The sequence below is a fragment of the Phalaenopsis equestris genome, unplaced genomic scaffold, assembly GCF_001263595.1.
Source record: "Phalaenopsis equestris unplaced genomic scaffold, ASM126359v1 Scaffold000522, whole genome shotgun sequence".
Lineage (NCBI taxonomy): Eukaryota > Viridiplantae > Streptophyta > Magnoliopsida > Asparagales > Orchidaceae > Phalaenopsis > Phalaenopsis equestris.
In genome coordinates, this window is record NW_018164962.1 from 230,930 (window position 1) to 250,036 (window position 19,107).

At 32.5% G+C, this 19,107-nt stretch overlaps 1 pseudogene; it reads right to left on the reverse strand.

Annotated features, from left to right (window-relative positions):
* Positions 1-9,515: 9,515 nt before the first annotated feature.
* Positions 9,516-11,523, reverse strand: LOC110028730 (annotated as a pseudogene).
* Positions 11,524-19,107: the final 7,584 nt, after the last annotated feature.

The following is a 19,107-nucleotide window of genomic DNA, read 5'->3' on the forward strand; positions in this document are numbered from 1 at the left end:
TCACTAATAAGCCAATTTTATATGGGATAAAGTAACATGCACTATTAAATAAGTGACAAAAGATAGACTTAGAAAATCAAAAGAAATTTTTTTTATAAATAAAAAAAGTTAGCGGTGGAATAATACTGTGCAAGAAAAAATAAATTACAAGAATTAGTGCTATAAAAATTGGTTAAAAATTAGAAGCTTAGAAAACTAGGAAAAATATAAGACAACCCATATAGATTCTAAAACAAGAATTTGTGACACTAAGAATTCTGTTTGTAATTATCTTTATAATTGATTAGATATTAAAGAAAGTGAAAAATATACATATAATCTAGTAAACCAAAGAGAAAATAAAAGTAAATATTTAATTCAAGTAAAGTATATTAAAGATGAAAAAAAATATTCTTCTTAGAAAAAGATAACTATTTTGATAAACTTTTCAATAAAGTTTCTGAAAATATGGTCGACTTTAGTGATCTTAATATCATTAATAATAATATAACTTTTTATTTTTTATCGTCACACCAGTAAAAAGAAAGTTAATGAGGTTGTAAAGAAAAATAAGGGTAGAAAATTAGTAGAAGCTGATGATATCCCTATGGAAATGTGAAAATATCTAGGAGATTTGAGCTTAACTAAGTAAACTCTTTAATATTATTTTAAAAACTAAAAAAATACTGAGGGAGTGGAAGAAGAGTGTTTTGGTCTCTCTTTTTAAGAATAAAGGTGATGCACAAGAGTGTGCAAATTAAAGAAGAATTAAGTTAATGTGTCATACTTTAAAATTATGGATGAGGGTAATCAAACATAGGTTAAGGCATGATACAAAGATTTCTCATAATCAATTTGGATTATATCAGGCAAGTTTGCCATGAAAGCTATACATTTATTGAAAGATTTGGTAAAGAAGCACTAAGAGAGTAAGGAGAATCTGCATATGATTTTTATTGATTTAGAAAAAGCTTACGATAAAGTACCAAGAGATGTTGTTTGAAGGGTCTGGGAAAAAAAGATGTTGATATGTCTTATATTTAAATCATTAAAGATATGTATACTAGAGGTGTTGCTTGTGTTTGAACTGTAGGAGAATTGACCAAGTATTATCCTATTTAAGTTGGGTTACATCAGAGATTGGTTTTAACCCCAGATCTTTTTTTGCTTTAGTTATGGATGCTCTAAATGGAGATATACACATGGTGTATTTTGGTGTATGTTTTTGGATGGTGGCTTCCTTCTTGTGGATGACCAAAGGAGTTCTAAAAAAAACTTGAGTTATGGTTTTTATTTGAGTAGGTCTAATACTGAATACATTAAATATAATTTTAGTAGTAATAGCTCTAGTAAAAGAATTGTGATTATGAGTGATAAAAACATCAAAAGATGTGAATGTTTTGTATATCTCGGGTCTATTGTTCAAAGTGATGATGATAGAGATGTGGATGTTATTAGTAGAATTCAGGTTAGATGGTTGGTTGGTTGGTTGAAGGGGAAGAATGCATTAGACCTATTGTGTGATAGAAAAGTACTGCTACAACTTAAAAGAAAATCTTATAAGTTAGTAGTTGGACCTGCAATGCTTTATGGCGTAGAGTGTTGGCCTTTGAAAGAGAAGCATAAAACAAGCTTAACTGCTGTTTAAATGAAAATGCTTTGATGGATGAGTAGCTTGATAATTGAGACGTCGACCATCTCATGATCCAGTTAGGTGAGTAGATGTTTTTGATTCAACTTATGTTAAGAAAAACAAAGGAAGCCCTAAAAAGGCTTAGGCATATTGTATAAAAAAAATGATCTTAATTTGAATGAAAATATGACTTTCAATGGTGCATAATGAAGAAAAAGGATTCATGTAGCGGACCGCATTTAGTAGGGTAAAGTTTTGTTGGCGATGTTTGTTGTTGATGATATGAAATATTTTTGTGTCATGAATATAAAATGTATAATTTTAATAGTTAAGGCTTATAAATATATATAACTGGCGGCATGTATAAGTTTTACCTAAAAACGTCAACTAGTGGTAAGCACACCTTAAAGGTGATCTTACGATTTAGGGTTTTCTATAAATCAATCTCCAAGCCCTGTTCAACATTCATACCTCCCTAGATCTCTGACGGCCTCCATCAGGTTCTTCCATGAGGCCATTGTCGTCATCAGCGAGATGCTATGAAACTGCAAATTTCTTTGATTTTCTGTTCTTTCTCTTTTCTATTTTATCAGAATATGTGAAATAGGAAAAAAAAAAACCTATTGATTGCAGATCTTCAATGACAGGATTTTGCTTTTTTACTACTTCTTTGTTCGTGTATTAGATGTTTTATCAAAGATTTAGGGTTTGCGAATCTCAGTGATGATAATGAGACCTTAAGATAGGAAGTGCCGTCTGAAGAATTAATCCGCAGCCGATCTGTCCGCCGATTGGCGGAATAGATCGACTGCTTTTGTGATTATGATTGGGTCTCTGAGAGATCGTCAGCTTTTCATGAATTATCCTCAAGTTGTTCATTGTCTTTAGATTATTCGTTTTAAGTTTTCAACTTCTAATAGAATTGAATGAAGCTGATGAGGATTTGCTTATCATGTTGGAATTACCGGCTGAGGTTGTCAAAACCTAATTTTGATGCAAAAACAATCTGGCTTTCTGAAGCTTAATTATGATCCTCATTAAAATTTTCATTTTGATATTTTATTAGGTTAGAAATCCTTGTTTATATCTTCTTTAGATTTGGTTTTAGCTTATTTCGATTCAAATGCGCCTGATGCCACATAGCTGGTAGCTTTATGCTTTGACCTGTGATGCTATGATTGGGCGTAGAGAAAGCTGCGTTTCTGGTATTTCGCTTCTTGATAGGAATCTGTGGGTTGGCTTTTTAACCCGTTCACAGAGCCGTTTTCAGCGATTACATTTGTTCTTGAATGTTTTAATGCAAACCGGTTTAAGGTTGTCAAAGCTTAAATTTTTTATTTTGAAATTACAGCCAAGTATTTCTGGTAAATTGGTTATTAATCTATGTTTATTTATAACAGGACAACAATTACATTGCAAATATCAATCATTTGCTTTTGTTGCATTTGCATCTTAGGTCTGCTCTGCCGGTTTCTGTTGCTAATGGGTAAAATCCTGAAGTTACATGATACAACATCCGTGATTTTAAATGTATACCACCACTTATCATTTGTTTATACATCTAACAGCTAAATTTTACTTTATATTTATTTTACTCTATATTTTGGGAATTTACGCACATTCATGCAATTTTTATATATCTGCACATCTTACATCTTAGTATTCATATAATTTTTTTAATGGAAAATTAATAATTTCATTGCTATGTATGTGGGCATGAAAGTTTGGGTGTGAGATATGTAAATACATGAGCATTGAATGGTGTGTATGTAAATGCACATATATATTTATATCACCAAATTTTTTATATAACTTTTTTATCACTATTTTAGCTTTTAGTGAACATGTATTTCATGCATATATAGGTGCATGAATGTGAAAATTGAACTTTGACTGCTCTATACATGTTAATTTTCTTATAATATAGTAATATTTTCATTTTGATTTGATCATTTAAATCGTATTACATGTTATTCCATGTTGCTGGCTTTGGTTCACTTGCCAATTAGAAGAAAAAAACTTGTGATATCATGCTAACATTGCTAACATGTTATTCCATGTTTCAATCAAGTTAGCATGATGCAAAGAAAACAGGAATTACTTTTTTAGGAGGAAAGATGTTGTTTCTATGAGAGAAGATATCTTACAATTCATAATTGAGTAGCTTTGTACAAATGAGGAGGTTTTAATGTATTTCTATGCTGATGTGTGATCTAGTTTCCCTTTAGTGTTCATTTTTAAGATGGTACTTGTAAAATTTGCTTGAGAAATCCTGATATATTGATGCCTTAAGCATTTATTGTTAAAATCTCAATCATATGGCCCTAAACCTGAACATCTTACTTAGGTTAAAGATTAAAATTAAAACTAAAATAATGTTTCTGATGAGATAAGAAAGATTTGGTTGGCATAAATCTAATATTGTAATAAATTTTTAAAGCTCAAATTATAAACGAGCTGAATACTAACAGCTCTTTGTTCGCTTTTCGGCTCGTTTTAGCTTGAAATAAAAAAAAAATATATATTATTTATATAATAATATTATATATATATTTTTTTTTGTATATATTTGATTCGGGTTTAAATCTCACATTTTATATATGTTTTTCTTAATTTAAGTTTTACGAGCTAATTTCGAGCCGAACACGAACACATTGTTCATGAGTTGATTTCAAACACAATCTGATTTCGAACACGAGCTATTTTGAACAAGCCAAACACGAGCTAAGCTTGAGCACGTTTAAGCTCAGCTCATTTACAGCCCTATTAGGAGGTTGCTGAATTTCAAGTGAATTTTGAATTTGAAAATATTTAAAAATTGAACTTTATAAATTTATAAAATGGCCTAAAATTGAATTATTTTAGTTTTAAAACTTGTAAAAATGAAATTAAATACAAACTTGAAAGTGATTTGTCAAGGCTTGCAAATAATCCTAAAGATGTAATCTTTAAATGCTATAAATGTTACAATTGGGGGGGTTAAACTTAATTGAATATCAATGCTATAAAGTGGGGGTGAGCATACGTTGAGTATGAAACATCATTCATTGGGGATGGGTAAATTTAAATTGATTATCAAATTCTATTAATTAGGGGCTGATAAGTTAAATTAAATATTAAATATTGAAAGTTGGGGCTATGTTTAAAATATAAATGTTTTGTTGTGAATTCTAAAATTAAAAAAAATCATAATATTCTTGTAAATATTTAAATTCTAGATGATTTTAAAATCTACATAAAATTCTTGGTTGAGTAATTTTACAATGTGTGCAAACTCTTAAGTTTTAGATGGGTACCATTTGAGATAACTCTAAATTATATATGTTTTAAGGGTTTCTATAAAAGTCAATTATATATATGTTTAAAGGCCTGGATATGCTTCAACGAACATATAAACTGTTCAAATATTAAGTTTGAGAATGTCGCGTTTATCTATTGGATAGTGTTGTAAGTATCGTATCACTAGTCCGATTTATAGTAACAATGTGCACTTATTTCATTTGATGCTACTTATTATTCACTTTTTAAAGCTACAAGTTTTTTTTTCCCCTAAAAAATGCAATTCTAGTCCGCTCATTTAAAAACTAAGAGCAATACCACTACATGTGATTTGGTTTTATAAGTTCTGCAAAGGCCTCATCCTTTGTTCCTTTATGGTTAAATCTTTAGGTAAGCTTTTTATTTTTTAAAAAATAACTTGTTTGATTATTCTTACTTGCAAATGCTGTATTGGAAATTTGAGCATGCGATTGTCATTATAACTGACATACCTAATACTTCTTTTAATAATTGTCTCTTCATTCATATTTTTGTGCATTAAAAACACATCAAAGTACCAGCAATACTGTCTAAAAGAGTTTTTATCTTTGTACATTTTTTCATTTGGCTGCATTTGCATACATACAATTAGGGCTATCAAAAAAGCTCGTTGTTCGCGAACAGTTCGTGTTCGATTTGTCAATGAGTTTGTGTTTAATTCGTTCGATAAGTAAAAGAGATGAACGTGAATAAATTTTTTTGTTCGGTTAGTAAATGAATCAAAACATGAATAATGATGTGTTCGTTCGTGTTCGAAACGTTATTGTTTGAAATATAAAATAATTTAAAATAATTATATATATAAATTATGATATTTTAAAAAATTTAATTTTATTAATTATAATATATAATAAATTAATAATAATAATATATTAATATATTATATTAGAAATATACAAATATACTTATATATGTATATATTTATATAATATAATTATATAGTTAATATAATATATTATTTATATATATTAATATTAGGGAAGCCAAATTGGCTTGTTGTTCTTGAATAGCTCGTGTTTGATTCGTTCGTTAATAAATGAACACGAATAGTGACTTCAAGAACAATTTCGAACACGAGTTTATTTCAAACAAACTAAATTTCAAACGAACTGAACACAAATATAAATTTTGTTCGTTTGTGTTCAGATCATTTACACCTCTACATACAGCCCAATTCCTATACATTTACTTGTCTTACACGTAAACTGTAAGTAATGTTTAGGTGTTTCAAATGTGAATATATGGGAATTGGATGGTATGCACATTAATGGTTCTTTGAGAGCTTGTGAGTAATACGAAGCAGCAATGGAGTTTTATTCAAGCCGTGTTGTTTACTACTGTGCAGCAGTCACACCTTTGACATAACATAAAATTTCTTATGGTTCCAGACGTGAAGAAGTGAAAATATTAGTGGATGACTTGATTGGTATGTAGCTGCTCACTATGGTGATTATTTGGCGTGTGGGTGTGGCTGCACGGGCAGCTGCTTGCACGTTTTCCAACCAAATAAGGTTGCTCGGGATTTTACGGAGTCACAATTGAGAAATGTTCCTCGTGACATTCTTCTACATTTTAAAATGCATGTTATCATATTTTTGCTTGTAATTTTAACATGTTTTTTTTTTCATCATACTCGGTATTATGTTAGGTGTATATCTTTTTGGTATTGTTATGAAGGGGTTTTAATGGTTCTAAAATAATTAATTTGTTGACCTTGCAATTTTGTTCAGAATATTATAATTTCTGCATGTCAGATCATTCATTTACTTAAAAAAATCTGCAAATCAGTTATTTTCAAAACACACAAATCAAACAGTTAAAACAACATATCCAATATAGGATCACAATGATCATTTATTAAGAACGGTTATTTTTCAAATGCACAAACTAAACAGTCAGACATGTTATCTGGATCAGCTGCTGTCAGCAGTTTATCTGGATAAGTTGCCACAAACATACCCTAAATCACCTATTTCGATGCTCTTTCTTGTAATGACAGGATGTATATTTTGAAAATATTAACTCATAAAACTAAAAGCCCCCTTCAACTATGAATGCTTCAATCATAGCACTAGTGTGTGGGGATTGGTGCAGGTGTGAGGTATGTTCATATTCTTTATGCAATCACACTTCCTTGTCTTTACTCTAAAAGTCTTGACTATAGAAAAGTATGTCATTATAATCTAATTTTTTTATATAATTTAAGATCTTAAGAATACATATATAAATATAAAAAATACTTTTCTTAAAAACAATTTTAGATGCTTTCGGCAAATATGACCTTTCATATGGTCTAAATAGATTAGATGGTAGACCCTAGGCTAGTTAAACGTTAGTACAACATATGAGATTTGAGTATAATATTTTTATTCCCATTATCTGAGAGGATGCTAATGAATAGTGTTAGTATGTCATAATAATGTGTCAAACTTTTGTTTATTAGTTTATTCATGTACCATCACATCATATCTAATTTAAATGCGTCTAAACCAATATAAATGTTGATTAATTGAATAAAGAAGTAGCTCCACCAACCATTCAATGAATTAGAATGCCTAAGGTGATCGACTAAGTATTTTCAATGATCCAAACACTCAGACATGTAAAGAGACTAGACAAGAAAGAGTTACTAAACTAAGTGTATATCTTATGTTTATATCAAAAGCATAAATAATTATGAAGTATGCTATTGCATCTGGTTGAGTTTTACTGGCCAAAACCTTGTAAGTTTAACTCTATTAGGCCAAAACCTTGTAAGTATAACTCTAATATGAAAGGTTGCTCATTAAGCTTATTTGTAAGCAGTCCTTGGGCTCACGTCATTAGAAGCAACACAATAACAACCTTGAATCATGCTATCGCTAACTCATCATCTTAAAATTTAATTTAAGAACTTTGATATGTTTCAATTTATAAATCATTATTTCCAAAATCATTTTATAACATATTAGTAGCTTATTTTTAAGATGGCTTGATATTGTCTCCAAATTTCTTTTGATATATTCATGTTGAACTTTTTTTGATAATATCTATATCAACTAGAATAATAAAAGTTATTTCCTTCATACTAGATGTTATGAAGTCATTGATAATAAAGGTGCTATTTCAATTTCAATAACTAGAGATGTCTCGAGAGAGGTCTTGTAGCGACTAATAATGATTAACATTATTTAACCGCCACTGGTGGCATAAGTTTTATTCATTTAAGCAAATTGACGTATTAGGAGCAAGAGAACCAAGTTCTTATCATAACTTTATCATGAGAAGAAAAGTTCTTTGTCCTATGTTGATGACTCGAAAAACATATTTCACGATAACTACCATAACACAATTCATATCAAAATAGTCATGTCATATTATTTATGTGCAACGAAAAATATTATAGTTTGGCAATATTCTCTTAGACTTCAATTAATTCATGGAATGCTCAAAAACTTCAATATGCATAATGGCTAACCATTTGACATCTACAAATACCTTGAAAGTGAAAATCAAGGATATAAAAACTGAACTGGATCTTAAACCTGTAGAAGAAGAGATTCAAGGTTTAAAGATTGAGCCAGAGGTTCAACCGGATGACCTAATAAATCTGAAATGTACTTAAAAAAGACAATAGATAAGATTTACATGTCACTCAACTCCTATGTATTTAAATATCTAACACCTAAAATTCAATTTTAGCATATATCACATTATCAATGCATGAAAATATTTATTTCACATTTTTAAAATAAATTAGTGATATGTTTAATGTGACATGAATGATTTTGGTGATATAAATGTAAAAATATAGAGTTTAGCTGTTAGATATGTAAGTAAAAAAAAATTAGTTGGTATGTATGTAAATGAAATTTCCTTATAATAGCGATGTCTTTGATGTGATAAAAGTGACTTTAATAGTATAAATATAAAAAAAAAAAAATGAAGTTTAGATGTTATATATGTATATTACATAAAATTGGGTGCTACGTATGTAAATGCCAAATTGTTTACATAAAATTAGGTGGCATGTATGATAAATTGAATTTCTTTGAAATAAATTATAGTGAATTATATTTGTTATTTTGCAAACAATATGTCATAAAATAAATAGTTATTTTTGATATTTAAATTATAACAAAACTAGCAAGACCCATGCTTCATAGGAACCATTGGAGCCAGTTTGCCAGGAAAGGGTAAAACAATCGGTTTGATCCAATTTTGGGCAGTTCTATATGGGAGTGCTTTTTTATGGCAATTGAAATGGGATGTATGGCTGGTTCACAGTCGAACCGGTCGATCCGATCCGATGTTCTAAACAGGTTTTTTAATGATACTTTATATGCCGTGCTTCATTATTTTTAAATATCTAAAATGTGACATTATATAGAACACATATCATATGATAGCGTTCACTATAGATTCCTTCTTGAGTGAAGACAAGTTCTCTCTATATTTAGTCCTTTTTATTTGTTAGTTTTGTCGAAAGCTAGACAAAATCAAACCCAATATTTAAACCTTAACTATAGAAGAGTATGGCAAACAAAAGCATACCAAACGTAAACTTCTAACCCAGTTTCACTTTATACTTTATAATGAACCTTCTAGGTAGGCACATTAAAAACTTTTGACAATTATATTACAGATTTATTTTAGTACCACAATCATGCAACACATTTTATTATACATTCATTTGAAATTACATCATAGGTTCTGGCTGCCATCAATTCCTTGAATTACATTAAATGCTGAAGTTGTGGTGCTTAAGAAAAGGATTATATGTAATAATAACACGACAAGTGATAAATTTTCAAGTAATATTTATAGCTAGTGGAACCAATTCAAGTTTTACTTTTCTTACTGATGTTAATCCTACCCCCTCTAGCATGTCGATGCCATCACAAGAGATGCCGCTCGGTAGTTTCCAATTGAAGCGGTGCAAGAGATTTGCCAAAGCAAGGCTCAACAATGGCGACTGCAAACTCAAACTTCATTCCAGGACAAATTCTACGACCAGAGCCAAATGGTATGTACTGAAAATCATTACCTTTATAGTCCACATCACTGCCCAGGAATCTCTCGGGTTTAAACTCTTGTGCTTCTTTCCAGTAAGCTTCATCTCTTCCAATAGCCCATGCATTGATTAGGACTCTGGTCTTTTTAGAAATGTGATATTTTTGTATTTGACAATCTTGCAAAGACTCGTGAGGGATAAGTAATGGAGCAGGTGGATGCAGACGAAGAACTTCTTTTATGACAGCCCTCATGTAGTCCAGTTTATCCAAGTCTTTCTCCTCGACTATTTCCTTTCCATGAGCTGTTTCTCTCACTTCATTTTGTACCTTTTTCATTACATCTGGATTTCGAATGAGCTCAGCCATGCGAGTTCAGTCATGCACCATTCAAGCGTAGCGAAGGATGTGTCAGTTCCTCCAGCAATCATATCCTTTTAGAGTAGAAAGGAATTTTACTTATTCAGTTTTTCATAAAATACAAGCAATTTCTTTTTAAGATTAACAGAAAACACTAGTGCTTGAGTTCATTAGAAAAATAATCTACTCGGGTACTAAAAGAAATACATTTATCAGAAAAGTTAAAATAAGCGGCAAACTTTTTATAATGACAAAAAGTTATGCAGAAATTTGAAGTTTTCTTCGATTAGCAATTGCATATTAAGAATAAATACCGTCAAAATTGCCTTAATATGTTCTTTTGTGAGGACAAACGGCATGCTTGAATTTCTCTGTTGCTGGAGCAGCACATTAATTAAATTGGTATTGTTCGTGATCTGTGCTTCATTCAATCGACGAATATGATCCTGAATAAGGTCCCCAAGGAGAGCATCCCATCTCTGAGATTGTCGTCTAAGCTTCCCTTCCAATCCCATGAGCACATCCAACCATCTCAAACCAGGGAAATAGTCCTCAAGGAACACTTCACCAAACAAAGCTAGACTCTGATGAATAAGCTCACAAAGCAGTTTGTTCTTCTCTTCACTTATGGATGACCCTAAAAGAGCTTTGCATAGGACGTTGCCTGTCAAAGAATTCAGGATCTCAGAAATGCATACAACTCCATTGTTGGTCGAAGCTATGCGAGAAATTCTTTCCATCATTAAAGACACCTCCTCCATACGGACTAGACTGAAGGACTTTATCATTTTTAAGCTAAGGAGGTTGGTTACACAGACCTTCTTCATCTGTCTCCAATATTCTCCATAAGGGGCAAAGGCAATATCATTATTGTTGTAAAACAACATCCTTGATGCTTTAAGTGAAGGCCGGCTTGCAAATATGAGATCATGTTTGCTGACGATCTCTCGAGCATCAGAAGGTGATGAGACTACAAGAGTGGGCACGCTGCCTAGCTGTAGAAGCATGAGGGGTCCATGCTTCTTTGAAAGCTCGAAGAACGAGCGGTGAGGTAACAAGCCCATTTGATGGAGATTACCGATAAAAGGAAGCTTGCGCGGTGAAGGAAGCTCAGGTGTTTCTTTTGAGACCGATTTCCGCCTACTTCTTTGTAGCAGCAGGAAGAACAGAGTCATAAGAAAAAGCGCAGCAAGCAGCATTGAATCCATTAGTAGCTTCTTTAGTACAAAGGAGATTAAAAATTATGAGAAATATAGTCTTTGCTGTCGGGCAACTCGTTTTGGTCATTCAGAAGGGATAATGTTAACCGTATGGTAGTAGTTTTTTGTATAATTTTCTTCAAAATTTCCTCCATTAACTTCTACCGTTAAAGCTCCTGTCAATTGATAAACAAACGACTGTTATTAACGAAAAAACAAGTTCTGTAGTTGTCCGCGTTGCCATGTCGACAATTATGGGGACCTACAAATTTTTGCTTGATATATTATCATTTATCAACTCCCCTTTCTACCATCGAGTAATTGGATTATTTCTCTGCTCTTACTGGACCAATATTCAAACAGTAGATATATATATCCAAAAATTAATAAATCTTAAATTATTTCGTATGTCAAATCCAACCCACTACAACCCCATCAGAAGTACCGACATGGCTTATGTTACTACTATAATTTTCTATTTAAAGTGCCCTCATTCAGGATGTGGGACTAAAAGGTACGCTATCACAAAGCCTTCCCAACAAAGCTTTCGATTAAAAATATTTACATATATGCCATTCAATTTCTATGCATATACATATATGAGACTTATATTTCGTTTTTTACATTTCTACCACCCAAAATCATTCATATTACATAAAAAATATCACTATTTTTTTTAAATTGTAAAATATACTTTTTATGCATTGGTGAATTGAATGGTTTGTACTTAAATTATTCTAAATAACATAAAAATGAGAAAATGACTAGCTCAAAGGCTTTTTTTTTTTTGTAGCATAGGCATTTAAACAAATTCATAAAGCAAATATATTTGGTTCAAAACATATGAAATACTTTACATGTTATAATATCTAATAAAATGATTATAATATTGATAATACTTGATTATTCAAGAATTTTAAATTATATTCTTTTTGTTATCTTCTTTACTAGCATATTCTTATCAACTGTAGATTAAAAATTAAAGAAAAGTACAACGGTCAATAGTGATTTCATGTCTGGATAAAAAGATTGATGTTATTTTTGAAATTATTAATTTATTACCCCATTGAAAAAATTGTGGCTCCGCCTCCTGTTTTGAGGACATAGGGTTCGCTCTAGTTACCCTTGTTTTGCCTCATATCTTACTCGCCTCTCTAGCACACATGCTTGTGACTCAATCAGCGTAGTCTTCACATTATTGTGACTCAATCTGCTCAACCTCTCTAGGACGTCTTCACATTGAATTCTTTTTGTTGCTATTAAACTTATAATGATTTATTTTTTATTATTTTTTACTTATAAATGATTTTTTATTAGATTACTTATCACATTGACATAAAAAAATTTGTATTCTTAAACTTTTATGAAATTATTAAGTGATTTTAAACAAACGACCAAATTATATATTTTGCTATCTGAATGGTAGAGTGTGATGGACATTAACCCCCCACTCCCCACTCAAAAGAAAGGCTTATTACACTCCTGGTTACACTAAACTCATGTTTGACTCTTTTTCTTATTGGTTTGAGCTCGAGCTCAAGTCATGATCGAAGTTCAAATTTGGCTCGCAATGATAATGGTAAAATCATTAGTTGACTTGTTAGCTCAGGTTAAAGATGTTGTCGATGGGAAAGTTGAAAAAACAAATTGCAGTAGGTGTTATTAGAAGAAGGCATCAATGTGACGACGTTACCAGACAAGACATTAACATGACCAACAAAGAAGGCTCATCGAAGAAGAAATGGATGCTAGCAAATTGTTATTGAGATTAAAGAATTTTTCATATTTAATATAGTATTAAATGAAGAAAAATAATGCATTTGTTGAATCCTGATTTGTACGTGAATCACACACCAAGAAATAGAGCTTAAAAAAGGTGGGGGAGGAAGAGAGAGAGAAGTGCACAGTAATGTGTAGTATCTTATTCATGAAATAATATATCTATTTATAAGACGGATGATACAATATGATGATATCTAAATTTTGTCCCTACTTTAATGTGGTTGTATAGGGTATTCTCGATATTTTACATACATAAGTCTATCGCTCGGCTGCTCTCTCGCTTGGTCCGATGAGCTTGTTTGGTTTCTGCTCAGTATCGCCAGTTTAGCTGACATGGATGAGCCGGCGTTGCCGGTTCGCTAAGTTTGATTGACTTCAAATCAGCAGTATTGTTTAGATTGGCTAAGCTTTGCTAATATATTGATCTAATCTGACTATCTACACTCAATCCAAGGTAGGGAGCTCTTGTTGAGAAAGCGACACTAGACTATTGAGCATATGGTTAATCATCATAACTTGATAGGTAGCTTGCTCCCCAACAAGGAGAGCCTAAAGGATGATTATAAGACTTTTTTTTGTATTATTAATTCTTAAACCCAGATAAGATGCCTTGGGGGCATCCGCGAGATCGAGGGACTGGATCTTTCCACGAGTCGGATCGACTGACATGTATCTGATTTTATTGAATCAACTTTTTTGTAGTAGTTGGCTTTGATATCTCTTTGTCTCGTTTCTGGCTGAATGGCTTGGATTTGAGTCATTGGAAGATCCTCATTATTTGGTCGGTTGGTCGGCATTGGCCTTGCTTACTTTGACTCGATCGGATAAATGGTCAAATTTTATCAATAAGCCCTTTTAGCCTTCTATCAATGGGCCCTCATTTTTCTGTTTTCTTCCTTCTCCCCCGTTAGATCTCCATAGAATCAACACTTACATATTTTTGATGTACAACATTTAAATAGAGTAATTATTTAATATTTAAAAAAAACATTAAGATGGCGGTTTAATAAAGCACTTTATGAAACTGATTATCGCTAGTCGCCAGAGTTTTTTGTATGCTACCAAAAGTCGTTGTCGACCACCACCAACAATTACTAAATCCAACTACGATCATTATAGTCACCAACTACAACTTTCATGGCCAACTATTATTTTGTTAGCCACAAATTACAATTTTTGTAGCCATATTATGGTTGTTATAGCCAAACGCTATTATAAAGCTATAATAATTAGTTTTTGAAATCCACTCTTCCCTAATATAGATGAAGAGTTGACATTTGTACTCCAGATTACATAGTTGATTAGTTTAACCGGGTTAAGCCCCATAAGTTTTTTTCTCTTTCTAAGTTTTTTGTTGGTAAAAAAAATCTTATCGTCTCTTCTTATGAATTTTTTTTGTGTGTTGAATTTTTGTGCAAGACTGACATTAAATTATCACTCTAATGCAGCAATTTTTTTATCATTAAGAGAAACTTTGTAAAATAAACTAATATAATTAGTTAATTTAGTTAAGGATTGATTTTGAGACCAATTTATATTAGCTGATGCATGTGACACTAGTTTAGTCTCGTTAGCTGTAGAGTAATTGATTAAAATATCAATTTAAAAAAGATACTAATTAATTAATTAATTGCTAATTTTTTTAATGAAATATAGTAAAAAAAAGTGGGAAAATAGTCTTAGATATTATGAATTGGTTTTTAAGGAAATATTAGATGTTGTTAATGAGGCTAATAGCAATTAATTTTTTATTTAAAACAATAAATTGTTTTATCTAATTATACAATAGTTAACTAAACAAATTAGTTAGTTTAATGAGTAAAGCAATTAAAATACTGCATGGTAGTACTTTAACTATTTGTACATTAATTAACTAAAAAAAATAAAACTTCTTGCTGAGAAATTAGGGCGAAGAAAAATAAGAATTGACACAAATCCAGAAGAACACACAGAGATTTAACGAGGTTTTGCAAAGATGCCTTAATCATCGGGAGCAGAGCGGGGACTTCCTTTTCAATATTCAAAAAAGAATACAAAATACAAAATACAAGTTTCAGCTTATCTAGGGTTACAGAAATGATATATATATAACCCTATAGTATAATATGTAAATACTTAAATTACCCCTGTATCAAACCGCGGGGTGTTGCCCCCGCACCCCCAACCCACATAATGAAACTCCCCCGATTGGACAGATCCTTCCGCTCCACTTAGCTTGTGGGCTCCGCTATGCTCCAACATCTGTCCCATTTATGGTATATGAGTCATACCTAACAAATCTTCACCTTAGCGAATATTCAACCCCTTTAGGAGAAATGCATATACCCAACAAATCTCCACCTTGGCGAATATACAACACCTTAGGAGAAATATATCATGGAGTTTCTTATGCACCAATGTGAGTTGAGCCACCACGCTTCTGCTGCGCTCTCGCTGATCCCCCCAACCCACATAATTCTAAGAGACACAACTCTTCAATTCCAAGAGACTCCAAATTATGATATTATGAGTCATACCTAACAAATCTCCACCTTGGCGAATATTCAACCATTTAGGAAAAATGCATATACACAACAAATCTCCACCTTGACGACTATCCAACTTCCTAGGAGAAATATATCATCGAGTTTTTTATGCACCAATGTGGGTTGGGCCACCAAATCTTTTTAAATAATCTCTCAATTAAGATTCTCTTAATTAAGTTTCCCAGAAAAAAAATTGTTCCGACATTACCTTAGTTAAAATTTTCTTAATTAAACTTCCAAGAAATGCTCCGCCTCCGTTTTCCAGAAAAGCAATGTTTTTCTTCTAAGATAAGCTTCTTTTTCGCTTTCTAGAAAATCTCATTTTTACTTCCAGTAAACTTCGCTTTCCTTCTTAGAAAAAAATCTTTCATTTCTCAAGTGCAGCAAATTCTCTTTCCTTGCCTTTCCTGAGTCTTGAAAAATCTCCGCGTGCAGCAAGATTTTCCTGATTAATTGGAGGAAATTTCCTTTATTGCCTCTAGAGAAATCTGGAAAATATCCCTTCCAAATTTATTCTCCGTAGCAAAGGAATAAAATCGAAACTTATTTCCTTTCAATTTTCTTCTCCACCTCCCGCAAAGAAATAAAATCGGAACTTGATTTTTCTTCCAATTTTCTTCTCCAAAATAAAATCAGAGCTTGATTTCCTTCCAATTTTCTTTCGCCTCCAGCAAAGTAATGAAATTGGAGCTTCCAATTTTTGTCTCTGCTCCAGGCTGACGTCGTACCTTCCTTTTCTGCCTGTAGCGACTTCGCTTGGCACCGAAATCTCTCATCGAACCGAAGCCAATCTGAACCGCCGAAGCCGAAGCCTCAATTTTATATCATGATCGCAAACGTTGCGATTCCTCTGTCAATCTCGCAGACGCCTTCCTGCGCCTCTGCCGATCTCGCCGACGCCTTCTTGCTCCGACTTCTTCGAAGTTTCGCTGAACTCCTACTGTCCATGCGCGCCTGGTGTCGTACTTGAAGCCTTCGCGAAAAAGCCTTCGTCTTCCTGTTGAACCGTCTGAAGCCCTCTTCGTCTTCAAACTTCCTCTGCGCCGAAATCCGAACTGCTGCGAACCTTGTTGAAATCCTTCTCTAGCCGCCAATCTCCTCTGTCAAAATCTTCTTTATTTTTGCGCCGCCCAAATTTTTCTTCCCTGCCCTTGACCCTCGCTCTGATACCACTTGTTGAGAAATTAAGGCGAAGAAAAATATAGGAATCGAAAATAGGAATCGACACAAATCCAGAAGAACACAGAGATTTACGAGGTTCGGCAAAGATGCATACATCCACGGGAGCAAAGCGACAATTTCTTTTTCAATATTCAGAAAAGAGTACATAATACAAAATTCAGAATCTCAGAGGCTCACCTAGGTTTACAAACAACACATATATATAACCTTATAATATAATATGTAATTACTTAAATTACCCATGTACCAAACCGTGGGGTGTTGCCCCTGCACCCTAGACCCACATAATGAAACTCCTCCGATTGAGCAGATTCTTCCGCTTCACTCTGCTCGTAGGCTTCGCACTGCTCCAACATTTGTCCCATTTATGGTATATGAGTCATAACTAACACTTCTCTTTTTAAATATGTACAAATTGCTATATAAAATTTTAGATGAACTTTTGGAATAAATAACCTAAAAGTTAAAAAAAAAACATGATATTATATTTAAATTAATTTTATAAAAAAAATTTAGGGTGCATTTAGGACGGTGGTGCAGTGTTGCATCGTAGTTTTTTCTATTTGATAAAACTATTCTTTGTCTGCATTCTCAAAAAGATGCAACTAGAAGCTACATTTTTTTTTATTATATCTGACTACCTACGTTGGCTGCTACATAGTTATGGTCTGACTTTAAAAAAAAAAGAATTTTTGTAATAGTCACTGCAACTTTTTGAGCTGCAACTTCACGACAGCTTCCTCAAATCACTGCAGCTGCAACTACCCCAAACAAACCCTTAGTGATTGTTATATTACTTGTAATAGAAAATATTCTAAAAAATGATTTAATTTTCGCCCTTTTAATGTATGAAAAAAATTAATATTTATAACTTTTGATTAGATTCATGGTGTTTGAATATAATTTTACTTAATAGTGCAACAAATCAAACCAAAAATTTTATAAATATAATCAACTTTAAGAAAAAAAAATCAAGCGATGAGAGAAGCCCTAAGTTTTAATCAGTCAAAAGAATCTATAAAGCCCATAATCCATTTAGCTCTCCCAATCACTCCCTTCACAAATTGTGAAGTGAAGCATCTCTTCGCTCCTTCATGTTCGTGATAAAAGCTTCGGATGACTCTCCTTGAGTTTTGTAGTCACACTTTGAGTTTTTCTTCTGTTTCCTTGGGATAGAGGAATATTTCCTCGGGGCAGAGGAAGAGAAGTGCAAGCGGTAGTTCCTTGCAGCAGAAGAAAGAAGAAAGAATAAGAAGAAGATTGTTCTCCCTAGGCTTCTTCTTGGTGGCTTGTGGCAGAAGAGAAATTAGGTTTATTCTCTTGTAAGTTTGTCTTCTTCGGTATATCTCAGTGTAGAGTTTTCTTCGGTGTATCTCAGTGTAGAAAGAGAAGAACAGAGAGAGAAGAAGAGAGAGAGCAACGGAGATTCCTCTTGTAAGACGAGGTGATAGACTGGTGTAAATTCCTCAAGTAGTAAAATCCTCTGCAACTCCGTGGACGTATGCAATTTGTCGAACCACATAGATCTGTATGTTCCGCTGTGTTGTTCTTTTCTGATGTGATTTTTTTCGTTCTATTTTTCACTTTGTCGATCATTCTCCTATTTGATTTATATATATACCACATCAACTGATATATCTAGATCTCGCAAAAAACAACAACTAATATCATAGCGTGGTTTCAGATCTGAGGAAGAATGATGGTTGCAAATGAAGTGAAGGTTTCGGGGATCGAGAAGTTTGATGGCACAGATTTTGGTTATTGGAGAATGCAGATAGAGGATTATCTTTATGGAAAGAAACTTCATCTCCCGTTATTGCGGAAAAGACCTGAAAGGATGGATGAGGCTGAATAGAATTTGTTGGATCGACAAGTTCTGGGGGTTATTCGATTGACCCTATCGAGGTCCGTTGCAGACATCATCGTCAAGGAAAAAACGACTCCATATCTCATAACAGCCTTATCAGGTATGTATGAAAAGTCATCGGCGAATAACAAGGTGCCTTGACGAATAAGTTACTCAATTTGAAGATGACGGAAGGTGTTTCTGTTGCTCAACACCTAAATGTTTTCAATAAATGTTTTCAATACTATCACATTGTGGAAATTGATTTTGATGATGAGATATGTGCACTGAT